This window comes from Leptonychotes weddellii, chromosome 11 (genome assembly GCF_054177405.1).
Source record: "Leptonychotes weddellii isolate Sample4059 chromosome 11, ASM5417740v2, whole genome shotgun sequence".
In the NCBI taxonomy this organism is placed as follows: domain Eukaryota; kingdom Metazoa; phylum Chordata; class Mammalia; order Carnivora; family Phocidae; genus Leptonychotes; species Leptonychotes weddellii.
This window is the reverse complement of record NC_138379.1, coordinates 81,143,367-81,161,516: the sequence shown is the minus strand read 5'-3', so window position 1 is coordinate 81,161,516 and position 18,150 is coordinate 81,143,367. Positions and strand designations below refer to the sequence as shown.

At 60.3% G+C, this 18,150-nt stretch overlaps 1 long non-coding RNA gene across 6 annotated transcripts in view; it reads left to right on the top strand.

The window, feature by feature from the left end:
• LOC115943077 (uncharacterized) overlaps window positions 1-18,150 on the top strand; it is a 256,070-nt gene that overhangs the window by 197,687 nt on the left and 40,233 nt on the right. The window lies entirely within an intron of this gene.

The window sequence follows — 18,150 nt, the reverse complement described above, 5'->3', positions numbered from 1 at the left end:
GGGAATTGTGGGAGAGGAGGTGTTTATCCTATCTAGAAGATGGAGGCTTTCCTAAGCTGCCGGCGGGGGGGGGGGGGGGGGGACGCCATTCCTGCCCCCTCCCATCATTGTTCACATGAGCCAGTCTGATCTGGCATCCTCTGGCCCTCGTTGGCCCAGGAGGAAGGAGAAGGCAGACTCGGATCTTGGAGATGGCTGCCTCCTGGTCCAGCGCTCTGGGGACTGTGGCTGGCAGGCCCCACGGATCCCGCCTCCCTCCTGCTCTTCCAGGGCCTGGTAGCCTGTGGGCAGATGTGAGTAGTGAGGGCAGATGGCGGCCTTGTGGGGCCCCGCCCAGATGTCCCCAGGGCCCTCTCCATCAATGGCACATGAGCTTGCTCTGGAGATGGAGCCAGTACCAGGCCCAAGAGTCTGCAAGGTGGGAGCCTCTCTCTGTGGCTTCCTCGGTTGGCTTTCCCCCAGTCCAAGCAGAACCAGATGGGCACAGGACGGGCCTAGAAGCGTTGTGAGCTTCCTGCCTGAAGATCTCATGGTCCGGGAGCCCCCAGGCCACTTGGACCTCTTTGTTTCTGATGGTGGGCAAGGGGTGCTGACAGACAGAGGTGACCCAGGCTCTGAGCAGCCAGCAGAAGCTATGATCTGCTCTGAGTTGCTTGACTCTTTTAGGGGATCTGCCTATAATGCCTGAGATAGTGAGAAGCAGGAAGCAGGAGCTTGGTATTTGAGTTTGGAGGCGATTTGAGGGGTTCTGGAAAGCTAGGGGAGCTGCCTCATGGGGAGGAGGTGAGGGGCAGTGGTCTCAGGCCTAGAGGCCTGGATGCTGCTCTGCTTGGGAGGCTGAGGGGGAGTCAGGGTGGGAGCTCTTTCTGGAAGCTTCAGTGAAAGGATGGAGAGTGTGTGGTGGGGGGGAGGCATGCACACCTGCACACACTCGTCCATGGGGGGGGGTGTCACGATCCTTCACTCACATGTTCACCCCGGTCCCCTCATGTGTGGGGCCGGAGGGAAGTAGAATCTCAGGGCTCTCTGGGTCTGGGATGCAGGATGAGGCTTCTGTCCTGGGGTGGCCTTGAGTAGCAGCTGTGGGCCAGGGTGAGCACATGAGAGGGGCTAGAGGCTGCGTGTGGAGTACGTTAGAGGCCAGTGCAGAGCCCAGGGAGGCCAGTGAGGAGGCTGGAGGAAGCGGCCCCAGGGGTGACAGGGGGGCAGCCAGCAACAGGAAGTGGCCTTCCCAGATGTAAGGGTGGCTCTGGGGAGGGCTAGGGGCCTGGCAGGTCTCATCCCGGAGTTCTAGGGAAAGAGGGGAGAGGCAGAGGGAGGGCAGAGGGAGGGACTGGTGAGAAAGATGCCCACTGCATCTCCCCCCTCTCCTCCCCACCTGCTGGGAGGTGGGTTAGCCCACATCCCTGAGCCTGGCTGGGACATCTCAGAGTCTCCAGGTCCCTGAGACCCCATGTCCTGCAGCCGCTGCCCTGGGGGAGCTCACCCTCGGGGAGGCCGGGGTACATTTCCCGGGCTGTCCAGCAGGGGGAGCCCCGCCCCACCGACCCCAATTCCCAGGGTCTGACCACCCAGGGCCAGGGCAGCTGAGACAGGGGAGGCCAGAGTGCCTCTGCCTAATGAGCGGCGAGGCCTGGCCGGCTCTGGGGAAGGCTTCCCTGCCCTCTCTGCCCCTGGCCGGCCTGGCCTGTCTGGCCTGGGCAGCTCCTGGCCTCCCCCCGGGGTTGAACATAAGACGTGGGCCATTTGGCTCCTAAGACCCAGGTGTGAGCCTGGGTCTCCTACTCTCCCAAGTCTAGAGAGAAGGAAGAACCCCGGAGGTGGCGAGGGGTCCTGGGAGCAAAAGCTGCCCTCGGGAAGGGAAGGGAAAACTAAGCCGAAGGCCTGGGAGCGGGGCTCAGGCTGGGGGGCCCCCCGTCTGCACACCACCACGAAGGGATTTGTGGGGTGAAGTGAAAACTTGCTGCTCTGGGCAGCGCTCCACGCTCCACCTGCCCTGGGCCTGGGGGGCTCAGCCGACGAGCCTGCCCTAGAGTGCGGAGTTCAGGGGGCAGGAACTTTTCTTGCCCAGCTCACCCCCCAAAATACCCTACGGGCCTGCTTCAGACAGTGGCCCTTGCTGAGTGTGTCTGCTGAAGAGGGGGGGCAGAAGGCAGACATTTTGGTGGCACCTCTGTCTGTGCAGCCCCTTGCCATGTGTGGCTGTTTAAATTAAAACTAAGATGAGTTGGGCGCCTGGGTGGCTCAGATGGTTAAGCGTCTGCCTTCGGCTCAGGTCATGATCCCAGAGTCCTGGGATCAAGTCCCGTATCGGGCTCCCTTCTCCTTGGGAGCCTGCTTCTCCCTCTGCCTCTCTCTCTCTCTGTCTCTCATGAATAAATAAATAAAATCTTTAAAAAAAAAACCAAAAAACTAAGATGAGCTAACATTGTATTAAGTAACGGTCTGGGGCTCATGGCTACGCACCGGAGGGCACAGAGGTGGGACTCATTCGTTATCACGGGCGACTGGGCAGCTCTGGTCTAGGCCCTCAGCACCTAGGGGACCCTGGTGTGTGTGTGTGGGGGGGTGCTTGCTGAGCCGGGAAGCCAGGAGGGAGCAGGTTGCTTTTCTCGGTGTGTGGGGGCAAGTGATCTGGAGGGTGGGATGCTGCTTTGGGGAGCCCAGGGACTGGGGGGTCAGGGAGGGGCTCTGGGGGGAGGGGGACAGTTGTCCAGGGTGGGGCCAGTGCTGGGCAGGGCGGGGAGGAGGTGCAAGGGTCCCAGGCCGTGGGGCAGGCCAGCAGCACCCAGCCCAACCTGGGTTCCTTGGCTCTGAGCTCCCATATGCCCCTTTCCAAGCTGAAGAATCATCACCATCAGAGGGTGCAGGGGGCGGAGGGGGCAGGCCCCTTCACCTCCCTGAGCCTCAGTCACTTGCTGGTGCGATGGGCCCAGCAGAGGCTCTGGGAGAGGCAATGAGTGGCCGGGCTGCCGGCTGTGGGAAGCAGTGCAGGCTGCGGATTGGCTTCTAGCCTCCGGGTCCTGAGGGGCTCCAAAGCCTCTAGTTCTGCCTCCTCGGTTCTTTAAAATTAAAAAGTATGCACCGTCTGCAGCTGAAGGGGGTTTGAAGCAGCTAACCCCTTATTTTACAAATGAGAAAACAAGCTTCAGGAGGTTTAGGGACTTACTCAAGTCACGTCCTCCTTGAAGTTCCCTGACGTTCGGAGCCAAGAAAAGTTTCATAAATGCAGCTTCGGCCTCTCAGCCCCACCTCTCAGCCCATCCAGACGCCATCATCTCCTTGAGGGATGTGGGGCTGGGCCGAGGCTGAGAGTGAGGCCCCGGGCCAGAGGCTGGGGGAAGGGGCTGCCGGGGCAGGAGGGCGCAGGCCGGCCACAGGGCCGAGCGTTTGGCGGGGCTGGGTGAGGCCCTGGCTGGAGAGCGGGTTCAGGTGGGGGTGGGGGGGAAGCGGTTCCTTCAGGGCCCAAGATGTTTGGGGCCACAGCGCGCCTCACTCCCTGGACACTTCTGCTCTCATTTCGACACACTCTCATCTCTGGAGGACTTTGTAATAACAGTAATATTCAGGGCAACAATTTACTGAGCAGCTACTGTAAGACAGGCGTAGTACTGGATACTCGATGGGCATTCCCTCTAATCCACTCGTCGATCTTATAAGGTGAACAATGGCCCATTCGGACATAAGGTAGTTATGTGTCAGAGAGGTTCAGTGACCTGCCCAAGGTCACACAGACAATAAGGGGCTGCCTGTATTAGGTTTCCGGCTAGTTTTTTGAATCCCAAGTGCTGGGAACTTTCCAACAAACACAGCGGCCTTTCCAGCATGGGGCTCTGGCCGAGAACGTGCTTCCTGGGGTGCTGGGATGTGGGACTCTGGCCTGTCAGGGAGAGTTATAGTCTAAGGGGAGGGGTGCTCCTGGCAGAGCCCAGGCTTTGATGGGGCAACCCAGCTTTGATCTCCTTTTGAAGTCCCGGCCTCTGGAACCGGCAGCTTCAGTGGGGTGAGCTCCAGGAAAGGGGAGATGAAAGGCCAGGAGAAGCCGGGGTGGGAGAGAGAAGGGAGGGTAGCGGGGGCAGTGAGGAGCCAGGAGAGAGAACAGATGTGTGAAAGAGCCCCGCAAAACCAGCAGCTGGTGGAAGGGAGAGTGAAAGGCCGGTGGGGAAGAAATACTGGGGGAACGGAAATCAGAAATGCTGTGGGCAAACAGGGACTGGCCAGGCCGGGCCAGAGAAAGGGAAAAAGGCTGAGTTTGCCTGGGGGCACTGGGGAGGGAGGCATGGGAGAGGGTGGCCTGGGAGGGGGGCGCGGGCCGTGAGGCCCCAGCTTTCAGCCTCTTCTGCCCAGGAATCTGGGCTCTGGGGTGAGCCTGCGCAGTGAAGTCCACTTGGCCCTCACCCACCATCCTCCCTCCGCTGGGCACCTCTGTCTGGCTAGTTCGGCCACCACCTGATTGTTGATCTAATGATCCAGAGGCTCCAACAAGTTTCTGGCCAAGGTCTCGCTGAAGGCATCAAATGGCCCAAGGGATGGGATGAGAGGGAGGTGAGGTGCTCAGCCCTGGACTTCTGGAGTTCACGGCCCAGGCTTGCCATGAGGGGTAGGGTCTGCCCGCATGGCTATGCACCTGTTCCTGTCTGACATCTCAGTTCCTCCTTCGGGGCTGCTGCAAGCAGGGACGTGAGAAGGCTCTGTAGTAGCTCTTCTGTCCTGCCTGCAGCACTCCTTCCTCGGTGGTGGGAAGGGGCCAGGGGCTGGGACCTGGGAGCAGGCTACCCCCGCCCCCCGACCAGCAGACTCCTTCTCCTCCCCAAACCTGCAGCTCAGAGCCCTGCCCTGCCCCTGTGCTTTTGCTCTGCACTCCCACCCACACTGCCTAGGTAACGGGGAACCTGGCCCAGCACCTTTCAGACCCAAACAGAGGGCCTCCCTGGGACCCGACAGCACCCCTCAGGTCTGTTGGCTGTGGAAATGTTTGGAGAGGGGGTGCCAAGTGAAAGCTGATGAGGGCAGAGGCAGCAGAACCCTTCCCTGTCCTGGGTTCCTGCCGGGAGCACCCAGGATTATACCCGCCCCAATTCCCTGTACTTCAGAGAGACCGGGAGGGCTTCCAAATTAGGATTTATGGGATTAATGCCCTTTTTTCCCCGCCCCCTCCCCACCCAAGCCAGTCTCCCTCACTGCAAGCGTCATGCCCTCCTCCCGCTGGGCCTCCCCAGGCCCAGACCTCACAAGAAGGCTCTGTAGTAGCTCTTCTGTGCTGCCTGCAGCACCCCTTCTTTGGTGAGGGGGGCAATGCCAGGTCCTCCAGGGACGGCCTTGCGGGGGCCTTGGGGAGGACCCTGCGTCCCTCTGGGTCTTCGCTCCTCCATACCTGATGCGGGGTTTGGGGCTAGGCAAAGTTCTGTCTGTAGAGGTGGCTGGGGGACGGACAGGGTGTTGCTGAGATGCAGTGGGGTGGAGAACAACTAGGGGATAGTTGGAGGCAGAGCCCTGGCCCCCCTTGGGCCCCGGGACCCAGTGGAGGAAATGTTCTGCAGGGGCCACCCATGAGTCCCTCCTGGGTCCTCCCCACCATGCCAGCCCTCACTGGCCTCCTGGGACTTTTCTCATGCTCAGCACCACCATGTCTCTCCCAGCCAGTCCCGACCTTCTCCATCCTGTCCCTTTCTCTGTCTCTCCCCACCCTGCTCAAGCACAGGGCCTTGAGCCCAGGCTTGCTTACCTGCCACTGGAGCAGTGAGCCCTCAGACCTGCGTCTCCAGCCCTGTGATTCTAGTGTCTTAGTTTGAGGGGCCCTCAGCTTCCTTTAACCCCTCAGGGAGGCTCACATGTTTGCCGAACCCCTGGTGACTTTACTGTCTCCCTGATTCTCTGCTCTGTGGCCTCCATGCCACTCCAGGGGCCAGGCTGCAGAGCAAGCCCTGCTCACCACCCCCTGCAGAGCCCAGCAGGTCCCCCTTCCAGCCCAGGGGCTCAGGGACCCTCCACTCTGCCGGGAGCCCCTGAGCACGACCTTGCCTTGTCCCTCTCCGAACGCTGAGCCCTTAGCACAGTGCCTGGCACAGAACAGTTGCTCAATAAAGGTTGGTTGAGTCAAGCTGCTCAACTGAGCCAAGCGAGGACAAGAGGAGAGGGGAGCATGCAGCCTTGACCACGAGGCCCTGTGGTTAGAAAATAAAGTGGAGCACCCAGGTGCCTGGTGAGGCTAAGAGGCCACCTGTGATGCTGGCAGTGAGGTGGCTGCTGCGAGAGGTGTGTGCCCACGGGAGCCACAGAAGGATAAATGGGGACTGCTGGAGCAGGAAGGAACCCTAAAGATTGGTTCTAACTGCCTTGTTTCACAGGTGGGGAAACTGAGTCTCCCAGAAGGGGAAATGATAAGCTTGAGGTAACACAGTAAATTGGTGGCAGAAGTGAGACTACATTCTAGACCTCCGGGCTCCTGGTGCAGGTGCCCTCTCCTGCACGTGTCTGGCCCACCTCCACCTCCCCTGCACCCCTCCAGCCCTCCTTGCATTTGTCCTGCTGGGGAGAGTGAGGAGAGGCCAACAGGGCAGGAGGGTGGTGGGCAGAGTGTACCTGTAGTCCAGAGGCAGGGCTGGGTGGCTAGGGGTCATGTGCTGGGGCGGACTCAACTGGATGGTGGCGTATTCCACAACCTCTCCAGGCCCTGGCACGGTGGTCCGTGACTCTGACATGACCTCCAGGGTGGAGATGTCCAGCTCTGCATAGTGGACATCAGTGTCCTTTAGGCCAGAGTCCTAGAAATGAGGCAGAGGGAGAAGTGGCAGGAGGGGGTGAGGTGGGTAAGGATAGGGACAGAGCACCTCAGGGCCAGACGTTGGGATGAGATGGGGAGGTGTGGGAGTGAGGTGGGTGCATGAGGGAGAAAAGGGGGCCATGGAAAATTGTGAGGCATGGAGGGAGGGAGAGGGAGAACCAGAAAAGCAATCTATCATTGGCAACAGAGAAGACAGGGGTTTGGTGAAGGTGTTTACAAAATTGGTCGCAAAGCATTTGTATGTGCTGCTAAGCTGCGTCCCTGTAGATCACTGGGGGGCTTTGGGGTGGGTCCCCGCAGAGGCAGGGTGCGTCCTGCTCCTGGCTCCGCTGTGCTTGGCTCCAAGACATTATTTCGGCCACCTTCTCATTTTGCAGAGGGCAGAGACTGAGGCCCGCAGAGGGCAAGTGATGTGCCCTGGGTGCCAGGGAAGATGCCGGCAGAGCCGCGGTGCCATAAAATGGAACTTAAAGTCAGAAGACCTGGCTTTGAACCTTGGCTGGTCTTCTTGCTGTGGCTGGTCAAGCCTAGTTTTTCATTTGTAGAACGTTGCGGGGGGAGGAAAGCATACATGGATTTGCACTATCGTGGGAATCTAAGGCTCCAGCTTCTACCCTGAAACTGCATTACTTGCAGGCCAGGCACGGCCCTGGCCCTGGGCACCGGCTTGGCTCTGCCTCCGGGCCCCTTCCCATCACAGAAGGCACACACCTCCCAGCCCAAGTTCGGGGAACGGGTAGCAGTTGCGCTCTGAGATGGTCCCTGGGAAACTCAGCCACCAGCTCCACCATGAGCTCACAGATGCCCAGGTGTTCCCACACTCGGTTTCAGCTGAAGTGGTACCGACTGTGGAAATCCACCACTCAGGTCTGCCGTGGGGGGCACTGCCTGGTGACAACCCAGCGGCTGCAGGACCCACCGTGGCATTGGCTGTGACCACACTTCCCCTGCCGTTCCCACCCCTGAGGAGCGCGGCCGGGTACCCGTGTGGGCCCGTTCCCCGGGGCAGGACCTCTCTGACTTGGGCTGGGGGCTCCTCACCGGCCTGGCTGAAGCTTGCACAGCCGTGCTGCTGGGGTCTGAGACTCTCCCACACGTTCCTCCATCACGCCCCTCCCCTTTCTCAGGGCCAGACTGTGTCTGACGCCTGTCCCCGCCTTCTCCTGTCCCCTCCCCGTCATCCTTCACAGGCCTTCCCCAAGTGAAGCTCTTGGACATCAAATCTTATCTTGCCGTCTCTTCTAGGAGGCCTTGAGTCCACACGAGCGATTACCAGGCACGGTCTGAGAAAGTTGGAATTTGGGCCTGGTGGCAAGGAGGACCCACTCCGAGGGGAAGGTGGGATGCAGAGTCCTGGCAGCCGAGGCAGCCCGGTGGTAACGCTGTCCCCAGTGGAGGCTGGGAGGGCATCCTGGTGGAGGGCATCAGCTACTGTGATTCAGGCATTTGAGATGTGCAGGAACCAGCGTCAGAGAAGCCGCGGAGTTAGCTGGTTGTTATTTAGTGACATGGGCACTTATAGAGGGATAATGGGAAACCGAGGGCCACCGACAGTTAGAGGCTCAGTGTGAGAGCCAGAGAAATCTCGTAGGGAGTTATCGAGAGCTCCCACCTCCTCCCGCCATGGAGGAGTGGACCTGGCAGAGGAACAGATCCAGGATTGGAGAATAAGCCGCACGGAGCTCCAGAGATGCTCAGCCAAGCCAAGTTTGTTGTGCTGAGGTCAGGGCTCTGGCTGGGATGAACTGGAACTCTGGAACTGAGGTGAGGGTAAATGGATGTGTCCCTCAGAGCACGCAGGTGGCCCACCTGTCCCCAGGGTGAACACCATTCGGTACTGGGAGACACTGCGAGGTAGCAGGCCCCTTCCTCAGGAGCTGCCCCACCTCTGTTCCTGGCTGCCAGGCTGATGAGTGAAGATAAAGCCCAGCATGAGCCAGCCGGGGACAGCCGGCCTGATGAAGGAGGAGAGACTAGACCCAAGGAGAATGCGGTGGCAGGAATCACCTAGCACATCCCAGCAGAAGCCAGGCTAGCCCTTCTGGGTTGGAATTCGAGGGTTCTTGACCAACGGGGCCAGAACAAGGACAGGATAAGCAAGAATGCATTCACTTGGGGGCACTTTCTCAGGACATTGGGGTTCAACACTCTGGCAAGGACCCCAGAGAATGGGACAGATTCATTGCTAGGGGGCATGGCATTTCCCATTGCAAGCACAGAATTGGGATTGACGTGCCAACACCAACTGGATCCTTGGTTTGTGGGACAAGAGCCAAGAGGAAGCTTCTGGAACTGCCCCCACCAGCCAAGACAGCCAATCAAAAGTGATGTCATACAGAGGCTGGGGAGAGACTAATGCCATCATACAGCCCAAAAGGATTCAGGGGTGGTCCCTGTCTTAGCTCCATTTAACTCATCGGTCTGCCTTACAGAAACCGATGGACCCCAGAGAATGACAGTTGACCACGGTAGACTTAATCAAATGGCAGCCTGTCTAAATGCCAGCAGACGTGCTAGCTCAGTGGCAAGTCTTGGAAAGGCCCCTCTAGGGTTCTGTGTCCCCAGCAGGAAAATATATAGGTCCAGGGGTCCAAGGGAAAAGAGGAGTGGCCCCCCCTGACCATCACTCCCGGTGACCCGGGGAGAATTTGTATCTCCTGTCCTCACAGCTGTGGGCTCTGCAGGGCAGAGGGCCCCACGGAAGTGTTAGCTCAGGCTGCCACCGGGCCCGTGGGCTCCTTGTGTTCAGCCAGCCCAGCAGGAGCCCTTCTTGGTGGAGCTGCTCTGATCAGCAGGAGCAGGTGGATTGCTGTCACACAGCGGGGAGGCGGGGGAGGGGAAGGGGTGTGTGTAGGGCACAGGTGACCACTGGGGCTTCTCCTCCGTTAATGGTGAATGGGCATATGCAGCAGCCTGGCTGAGGAGGGTATGAGGGTCTGGGGCTCAGCCCCCTCAGGAATGAGGATTTGGGTCGTTGCCCTGGGTAAGCCACCAAGACCTGCCGAGGTGGTAGCTGAGCAAGGGGACGCTAGAGGGGGTGTGGAAAGGAGAGATGAGTACCAGTTGTGGCCCTGAGATCTACTGGGGCAATGCGGGGGGTGGCCCGCGGAGCAGGGAGCAGACCCCTGTGGTGCCAGGGTGGACCCTGCCATCCGTGGACATGCGCGGTTCGGGTCCGCTGGGGGCAGCGTGGCTGATCATAGTGGGAGCCAGATCCACCACCGCATTTGTGCTGAGATCACAGTCCCCATCACAGTCCCCAGGCCGCTGCCACCAAGGACTGAGCGTGATGGGGATCCAGCGCAGGACCCCTCCTGCGGGGCACAGGAATCCTGCGGCTCGAGGACTCTCTCTGGGGCCTGCCCCAAACTTTTGTAGAATGCGCTGCAGCCTGAGACTTTTCACAGCCAACCCTCCTTCTTTCCCCTCTCCCTTCCCAGGTGTTAGACCGGCAGCAGGGACTGACGGCTCTCCCCATCTGCTCCCTCCTTGGTCCCTCACAGCCGCCCCCCACGGTGGCTCTGCCCATCTAGTCCCATCTTGCTGGTTCCTTCTTGAGACACCTGAACTGACACCATGGTTGCAGGACTCCAGCCTTCTGGAGGTCGTTGGGTGCAGTCTTGTGCTTGCAGTCTGGGCTTTGTCCTCACAAGACTGAGGAGGTGGGAGCCCCTCTCCTTAAGTATCCGGCAGCGTCTCCTCCTCCCGGCTCTCCTAGACATCTGCTTTGGAGCCTCTGGAAGTCCTTCCTGAGTTCTAGCCTAGAGTCACCAAGCTCTGCCAATGGTACCTGCCACCTGAGTGGCGTCCTGGCCCAGAAACCTTGCTAGAAATTGAGGGCTGTGCGGCAGGCTTGGTCAGCGCCCTCAGGTGTGCGCGCAGCATGGCGATGGGGCCGCCCAGGCGGGGGTCCCCGAACTTGGGTGAGGCTCTAGCTCTGGGCCCCCAGGCCCTCCGGCAGCCCTCCCATTCCCCTCCGGAGTCCTGCCTCCGTGAACAGTGCACGCTCTCGGCCTGGCTCCCTCTCAGCACTTGTTGGGAAGGGGAATTGATGACAACATCGGTAACGTGAGCTGTATACAAACTGCACCGTCAACAGCCCAGAGGGCCGGGGAGCAATCCTCTCCCGGCCCGTAATTGCTCTGTGGGCCAAACGGAATACACTTCTTTTGGCGAGAACACCAGTGTCTCCCCAGGACGCCAGAGTTGACCTCCCTACGCCACCCTCCAGGCCACTCTCGTGTGCACCCACCCACCTCAGTCCCTAATCGCGTGGCCTCTGGCTTCAGAACATAGGCTGTCCCCAGCACCCGGCCCCGCCTGCCCAGGGCTGGCTCACTCTGTTCTTTGTCCCAAGAGGTCTTACTGTGTTTCTTGAATGCAGAAGCTCAGGCGGGGTTTCCCTCAAGCCAGTGTGAGCAGGGGCGAGGGAGGGAGGGCTGTCAGGGAGGGGACGGGGTCAGAGCCACGTGCTGAGGTTGGAGGCTTGTATGAGAGAGAAGGTTGCAGAGGGGAGTGTATTGGGGTTGTGGGGCTGAGGTGGGCTGTCCTGGGGTCGGGGGCTTGTATGAGAGAGAGCGTGTGCACTGTGGGGGGCCGAGGTGGCGGGACTGTGCCCGAGCCCGGCCCCTCCTGTGCCCCCAGGGAGGGCTGTGCATGCCTGGCTGAGAGGGCAGCAGTCGGAGAGCAGGACTGGGAAGTCCTTAGTGGGGACTGGGTCTAGCTGCAGCTGTCCCTTTACATCATGGCGATTTTTATGCCGAGCCTGGGCCCCCTCTTCAGGGGATCCCACTGGAGTCTTCCATGACTTTCTAAATCACTAACTTCCATCACTTACCTCTCCCCCTGTGCCTCAGCGCCCCCCCCTGCCCCCCCACCTGCCATTTCTGCTTATTCTCCTCCCTCCCCCGTTCTCAGGGCTCTGGCAAGTTTATGCGCTCTTGGCTAGGGGCTGAGCTGAGGAATGAGGCTGATTTGGGGAATCCTGAACGGGGCATGGCTTTCTCCTTTCTGGAACTCTCAGGGTCTCTGCACCCCCTACTACCTCAACCATGTTCAGGCCTGGGAATAGTGTTCTTTCTCACCATCCTCAGGAAGGGGGGGGGGCGAGCTGAGTCTTTGTGCTTATTGTGTGGCCCAAAGTGACACCCAATACCCAACTCAGGACACCGAACCCAAGCTCCCGGGGCTGCCTCGTGTGTTCTCCGGGTCCCTGGAGCTGAGGGACAGCCAGGCAGTGGAGCTGGGCATTCTGCTGTGGACAGGAAGCCTGAGGCCCAAGATGGCTCTGCATCAGCTGCTGGCCACCCCGAGGCTCCGCAAGCCTCCCTGGGCTCCTCTGTCTTTAGGTAAACTCCCCACAGGTGTGCTCATCGTCGTGGCTGCTGTGTGGTTAGGGCTTGGACTTGGGAGCCAGAGGACCAGGAGTTAGAATAATGCGTTTCTTAGCGCTTGCCAAGTGGTCTTGGACAAACCTCCATTCCACTGAGCCTCAGTTTCCTCCTCTAGAAAATGGGGCCGATAACAGGACTTACAACATAGGTGGGTGTGAGGGTTGAACAGAATAGTGTTTGAAACCGCTCGCACTGCCACTGTGGTCTCTTCTGTTGGACGGGGCAGGGCCTCCCTCCATGTGGGAGGGGGCTAGCTGCTAAGGAGTGGCCTTTGTGTCCACAGTGAGTTCTAGCTCACGTCCAAGTCTCTAGGTTGGTGGAGGAACAATAAATGGCTGGTGGTCTTCTCCCCTGCATAGAATCTCAAAGTAGGGGCTAGGTTGGCCCTCTGGGCTTGGCTCCCCGGGAATGCTACCCACCCTGTCCCGGGGGGGCGGGATTTGGCATCTCGAGATGGACTCACTTTGGCATTTCCAGCTGAGAGGGAGGATGGCTATGTTGTGTGAAGACAAAAGCCTGGTTCTCCCACCAGTGCCCGGAGAGAATGTGTTATCTTTGGGCCCAGGTGGTCTGGCCTGGGGCTCTGGGCTGGCACCGTATGGGCGCCGCCCCAGGCCCCGTGTCTGCTGAAAGGCAGAAGCTGTGGGCAGAGGCGGCAGCCATTCACGTGGACGCTGGCCCTCTGAGAGGCTGGGAGTGGGGCCGGGGGGAGGGGCTGCTGTGGCTTTTGGGTGCTGGTTGGCAGGACTGGGGACTGGGGACTGGGTGCAGGACACAGAGCTGGAAGGCAGGGCTTGGCAGGGGGAGAGCAGGGCATCAGGTTGGGAAACCACCCCCTTCCTGCCCTGGTCTGGGTGTCCAAGCCCCGCTTTGCCCAGGGCGCCTGCTGTGTGCGACCACGAAGGGCCACCCCTCTCCTCCCCTCCCCTCCCCGGTGGGGCCGATCTGCACCCTCCCTGCCCTGTCTCCTGGGCTTCCTGTGTCCTTTTCCCCTCCAGGCAGCGGGGCTCGTGGCCAGGCTGGGTGGAGCTGGGGGCACCCTCCCGGAGGTTGGGGGGTCCTTACCGAGGGGTGGTGGGGGGCGGTTCCCAGATCACAGTAGGGGGCCTGCAGGGGCAGCTGCTCTTGTTCTTCCCGCTCCTGCTGCAGCTGCTGCCGCTTCCCCGGCTCCAGGTGGAGAATCTGGAAGAGGAGGAGGCGAGCAGCTACACTATTCCCCGCGCCCTGCTCCAGGCAGCCCTCCTGGAGCCCCCCGTCTGGTTCCCACGCAGCCCCATCCCGGCATTCACCACGCTGGTGACTGTCTGGGAGGCAGAAGGGACCAGCACAGGGTCAGGCATCTGCTAGGTGCTTGCGGATGTGCTTTTAATGAATGAACGCGCTGAGAAGCTGAGAGGTGGAGGAAGAGCTGTGGGCCCTGGACGGGGCGGGAGGGTCCTAGTGTGTCATTTCTCAGCGTGGAGGAGGGGGAAAGCCTGGGCCCAGGCCTCTCAAGCAGGCCTGGCCTTTTGGGAACTGTGTACGTGGGAGGGCTGTGCCTTCGGGGTGGGGCCCTCCCTGGGGCCATCTCCCATTTTTCATCCCCACCCCCTCACTCCAGGGACTCAGGCCCACCTGGATGTCCTCAGGTGCAAGGTAGCTCTGCCGGTCGGGAGGAGGCTCCAGATTCTGGGAGGAGGGCAGGGCAGTCCTGGGAGAACAGAATGAGGCTCACATGGGGGGTTCTGTTCCTGTGAGCCCCACTCACAGGGTGGCCCCCAGGACTCTGCTCCCAGGTAGCCTCCCGAATGGTCAAAGGTTGGGCTGGGGTCGCCCAGCACAGCTGGGTAGAGGCTGCAAGGGCCCCTCCTAGCTTCCTGGGTGTGTCTGCCCCCAGCCCAGCCTGTCCCTCCCTCCAGCCTGGGTAGGGGAGCCCTGTGTGTCTCAGGGGTCCTAGCTCGGAGGACAGCGGGAAATCCAGAGGCTGCACACGAGCTAGGACCAAGGTGAGGGGAGCGACACCTACAAGTGCACAGCTTATGGGGGACCAGAAATCTCAGTCGTCACAATAAATACTATTGTAACACAATATATTTAAAACCCAAATTAATGCAAAAATCCATGAACCAAATATCAACATGTTAAAAAAAAAAAAAGGTAGGGTTGGGGTTACTGAATTTTCCTTTCTCCTCTTGCTCCAGAATAGCTTGCGTGGCACTGTTCCTGAGCCTGTTTTCACTCAATACGGCAATATTTCGTTTGTCACGGACTTCTGCCCTCACCCCATGTCCTGCACCCAGTCCCCAGTCCTGTCTGGGAGGCAGAGACAGGTTAAAGACCTGTCTCCTGGGCTTCCTGTGTCCTTTCCCCTCCAGGCAGCGGGCCTCATGGCCAGGCTGGGTGGAAAGACCCAGGAGGTCTTTAACCTGTGTGCCTGGTCTCCTGGTCTGTAAACCGCGGAGTCCAGCCGCACACCTGTTTCTCAGAGTGGCCGCGGCAGCTGAGAGGGGGTGTCCGGGTGGGCGGTGGGGGGGCTTGCCAACACTCACCCACCACCGTCCGTCTCCAGCCAGCTTTTCTGCTGCCGGCGATGCAGTAAGAGGACAGCAAGAGCCACGGCAAGGATGAGGACCACGGCCACGGTGCCCCCTAGGAACGCGGCCACTTGTCCTGGGCCCCACTGGGGGAGGGGCTTTTCTAGATCCAGGAGTTGAAGGGAGAGAGAGAGAGAGGTTGAGAGGAAGAGAGGACTCTCGGAGTCAGAGAGGTGGGCACCAAGCAGAAGAATCAGACCCTGAGACAGTGCCCTGCCCTCACCCCCCTCCCCCTTCCCTGTGGCTCCCCTCTCCCATCCTGCTCCGGTTCTGGGAGGGGCTGTCCCAGTTAGGGTGGGGTAGACCTCCTACCCCCGCCTCCCCAGGGCCCTCTAATCCCAGATCTGGGGCATGGAGGGTAGGGGTGGGGGAGGGGGGAACCAGGGCAGGCGGAGGGGTGCTCAGAGATGGGGGTCCCCACCCCCTCATTCTATCTCTGGCCCTGCAGGGAGGATTCCTGTTGAGGAGTTTAATTTTCTTCCCCTCCCTACCCAATTAAACAAGCCAATGAACTAATTGGTGCTTTGCCCTCCCAGCTCTGGAGAGGCAGGGAGGAGGGGAGCGAAGATGGAAACTCTGAGATTGCATGGGGACCCTGGGTTGGTGGCAAACCAAGCCTGTCCACTGTGGAAGCTGAAAAACCCAGAGGGCCACCATCTGAGCCCACCCTCTGTCTGGAGGCACCTGGCCGTTGCCCCAGGGCATTAGCTCCAGGGGTAGCAGGTGGGGCTGGGCATCAGGCAGCCCCTCTCAGCTTGCTCCGAGGTGGGTGGGGCGAATCACTCAATCTCTCCGGGCCTCAGAAAGAAAGGGTCCTGGGGGCGTTGTGAAGGTTTGTTGACCCATTTCTCAGTCTGAGTCGAGCCACTGGCTGTCCCTGAAGATAAGGACACCATGAGACTGCTGGAAAAGAGCCTGAGGAAGGGAAGGGGGGGGGGGAGGCACGGGTTGCTTTGTGAGCGGCCCTGATGCCCCAGGTTGGCGTGTGAGACCACGGCCGCGCCTGGCCTCTCCCTTCCCTCCCTCTGCTGGGCTCTGTTTCTCACCTCCGACCCTTCCAACGTGCAGGGAGGAAGGGACTGGTGAGAAAATCATATATACTTCCTCCCCTCTCTCCTCCCTACACCGTATTATATATAATTAGACACAAGAGCACCTGAATAGAGGCGCTAAATTGCAGTTTGCAATAAACATCATGGAGCCAATTTTCCTGAAGCGGGATTGACAAGCACCTGTCCCTCTCTCGGCGCCATCCCAGTGCCCTGACGGAGGCGGGGTCTGGGGGAGACCTCAGCACCAGCCGTGGCTCCCAGCGAGTCTGCAGCGCCCCCTGGGCCGGGCTCCTGTCCGTCCCCAGCATCTGTCCATCCCCAGCTGGTGGGCCGTGGCCCCGACAGGAGGGCGGTGTCTACTTGTGTGTGTGTGTCCGTCCTCCTTGGACCCTTGACTTTCCGCCAGCACCATGTCCTCTCAACTGTCACAGATGCCCGGGGCCAGGACAGCTGCGGTCACTTAAACAAACCTTGCCCCCTTTTCTGCAAACTGTAGCATCTCCACAGCCACCCCAGCCCCCTTCCTGGCCTTTCTTTATCCTCAAGCCTTCCTGCTTGCTCCCCTGCCGGCTTCCGACTCTGCAGGCCCGTACCGCTCCCCTGCTGTGTCCCAGGCACCGTCTGGCACTGGGCAGCAGGGAGGCACAAGGCCCAGGCCCTGCCTCCCAACTCCGCTGGCTTCTATTCCTCTTCCTTCTGCCTCCTGGCCAGCAGGTCTCCGGGACAGCCGCTCCTCCCCGGCCCCGGTGCCACCACCCTGGTCCACACCACCAGCATCCCCTGAGCTGCTGTGACAGCCTAGCCGGCCTCCCTGCCCCCAGTGTTGCCCCTCCAAGCCCTTCTCTACCCTGGAGCCCGAGTGATCTTTCTAAAAACCCCATCAGGCCACATCCTTGCTTAAAAATCTTCCAAGAGACCCTCTGCTTCCTCCAGGGGGTGCAGAGGCCTCAGCGCCACGCCCCCCGGCATTGGCCCCCGGAATTCTGTTTCCAGGGGGTACAAGGCAAACCTATATCCCCGTGTCCTCTCCGCACAGCCGAGGCAGGCTGGCATGTTGAAGGGCTGGCTGGGGCAGCAGTGGGAAAGCAAAGAAACGAGCCTGTCTGGCTCACAGAGTTCAGGTTTCTCTCCTCACCCAGCCAGCTAGCCCTGGGGACTGGGGGGCCGCCCCACAGAGGATCTGGGCAGGAGGGAGAGACGGTTTCATGTCAGCCCTGCCTCGACTCCCTGCTTCCAGGTGAGCTCCCCCTGGGACTCTGGGGCCCCTTGAGCAGGAGAGGGGGGTAGCTGTCCTTGTAAGGGACATGCTTACAGTGCAGACAGTGACATATGGTAAATGACACTGTGGATGTGCCCGTGTGAGCATTAGGGCAAAGGGCCAACATGGATGGGGTGCTGTGGGCAAGACCTCAAAGGGGCCAGGGCCAGAGTGGATAACTCGGGTTTTGTTCCCTCCCAGCTGCCCTCTCTGCTTGTCCCACCCTCACAAAATAGGAGTGCCAGATCCCAAGAGCCCCGGGGCCCTGCCTGATCCCTCTGGACGGTCCCACCCTGGTGGAAGAAAGCCGGAGGGAAAACGAGAAATGGGGACAAGGGCAAGACAAGGAAGAGAAATTGGCTGGAAGTCTGTGCCAGGCCCCTGTGCTGATGTGGGGTCTGTTTGATCCTCATGTCAAGCCTGCGAAATTAGATAATGTGACTCCCGATGAGAAAAATGAGGCTCAGGGAGGTTGAGCAGTTTGCCCAAGGTCACCCAGCCAGCCAGTGGCGGAGCGGGCACTGGAGCCTACATCCATGTGATGTTCTCTGATGAGGCTGCGGGTCGCCTTAGGGGTCCTGGCCCCCATATGGCGAGAAGCTGCGTCCCCCACCCCCCTCAGCAGACACATCCCTACAGACCCCCTCGCCCTGCGTTGCTTTGTGTCTGAGCACCCCCACCCCCGCCGACAGCTGTGAGGTGGGGGCCCCACGCTGGCCCCAGCTGGAGCCCTCAGACATTCTCTGGTTACAGCGGGACGAATCTGCTCCCCTGGCCCCAGCTCTGCAGGCTTTGGGGCAGGACGGGTCACCTGCAGGCAGCAGGGCCTGGCCGGGGTGGGAGAGCGGGGCCCGGGGGAGCTGGGGATCCGTGTGTGGGAGGGGGTCAGGCCTCCAGAGAGCATCTCCCGTGAGCCAGGCTGGGTGCCGGGCTGAGGCTGGCTGTGTTGGCCTGACGCTACCAAGAAAGCCTAAAGGGGTCAAGTGGGTTGTCCGGAGGCCCACCGCCAGGAATGCCACAGCTGGAATCGAATAAGGTCGGCTTCTGAAGGATCTCTTTTTCTTTTTTTTTTTTAAATTTTATTTATTTA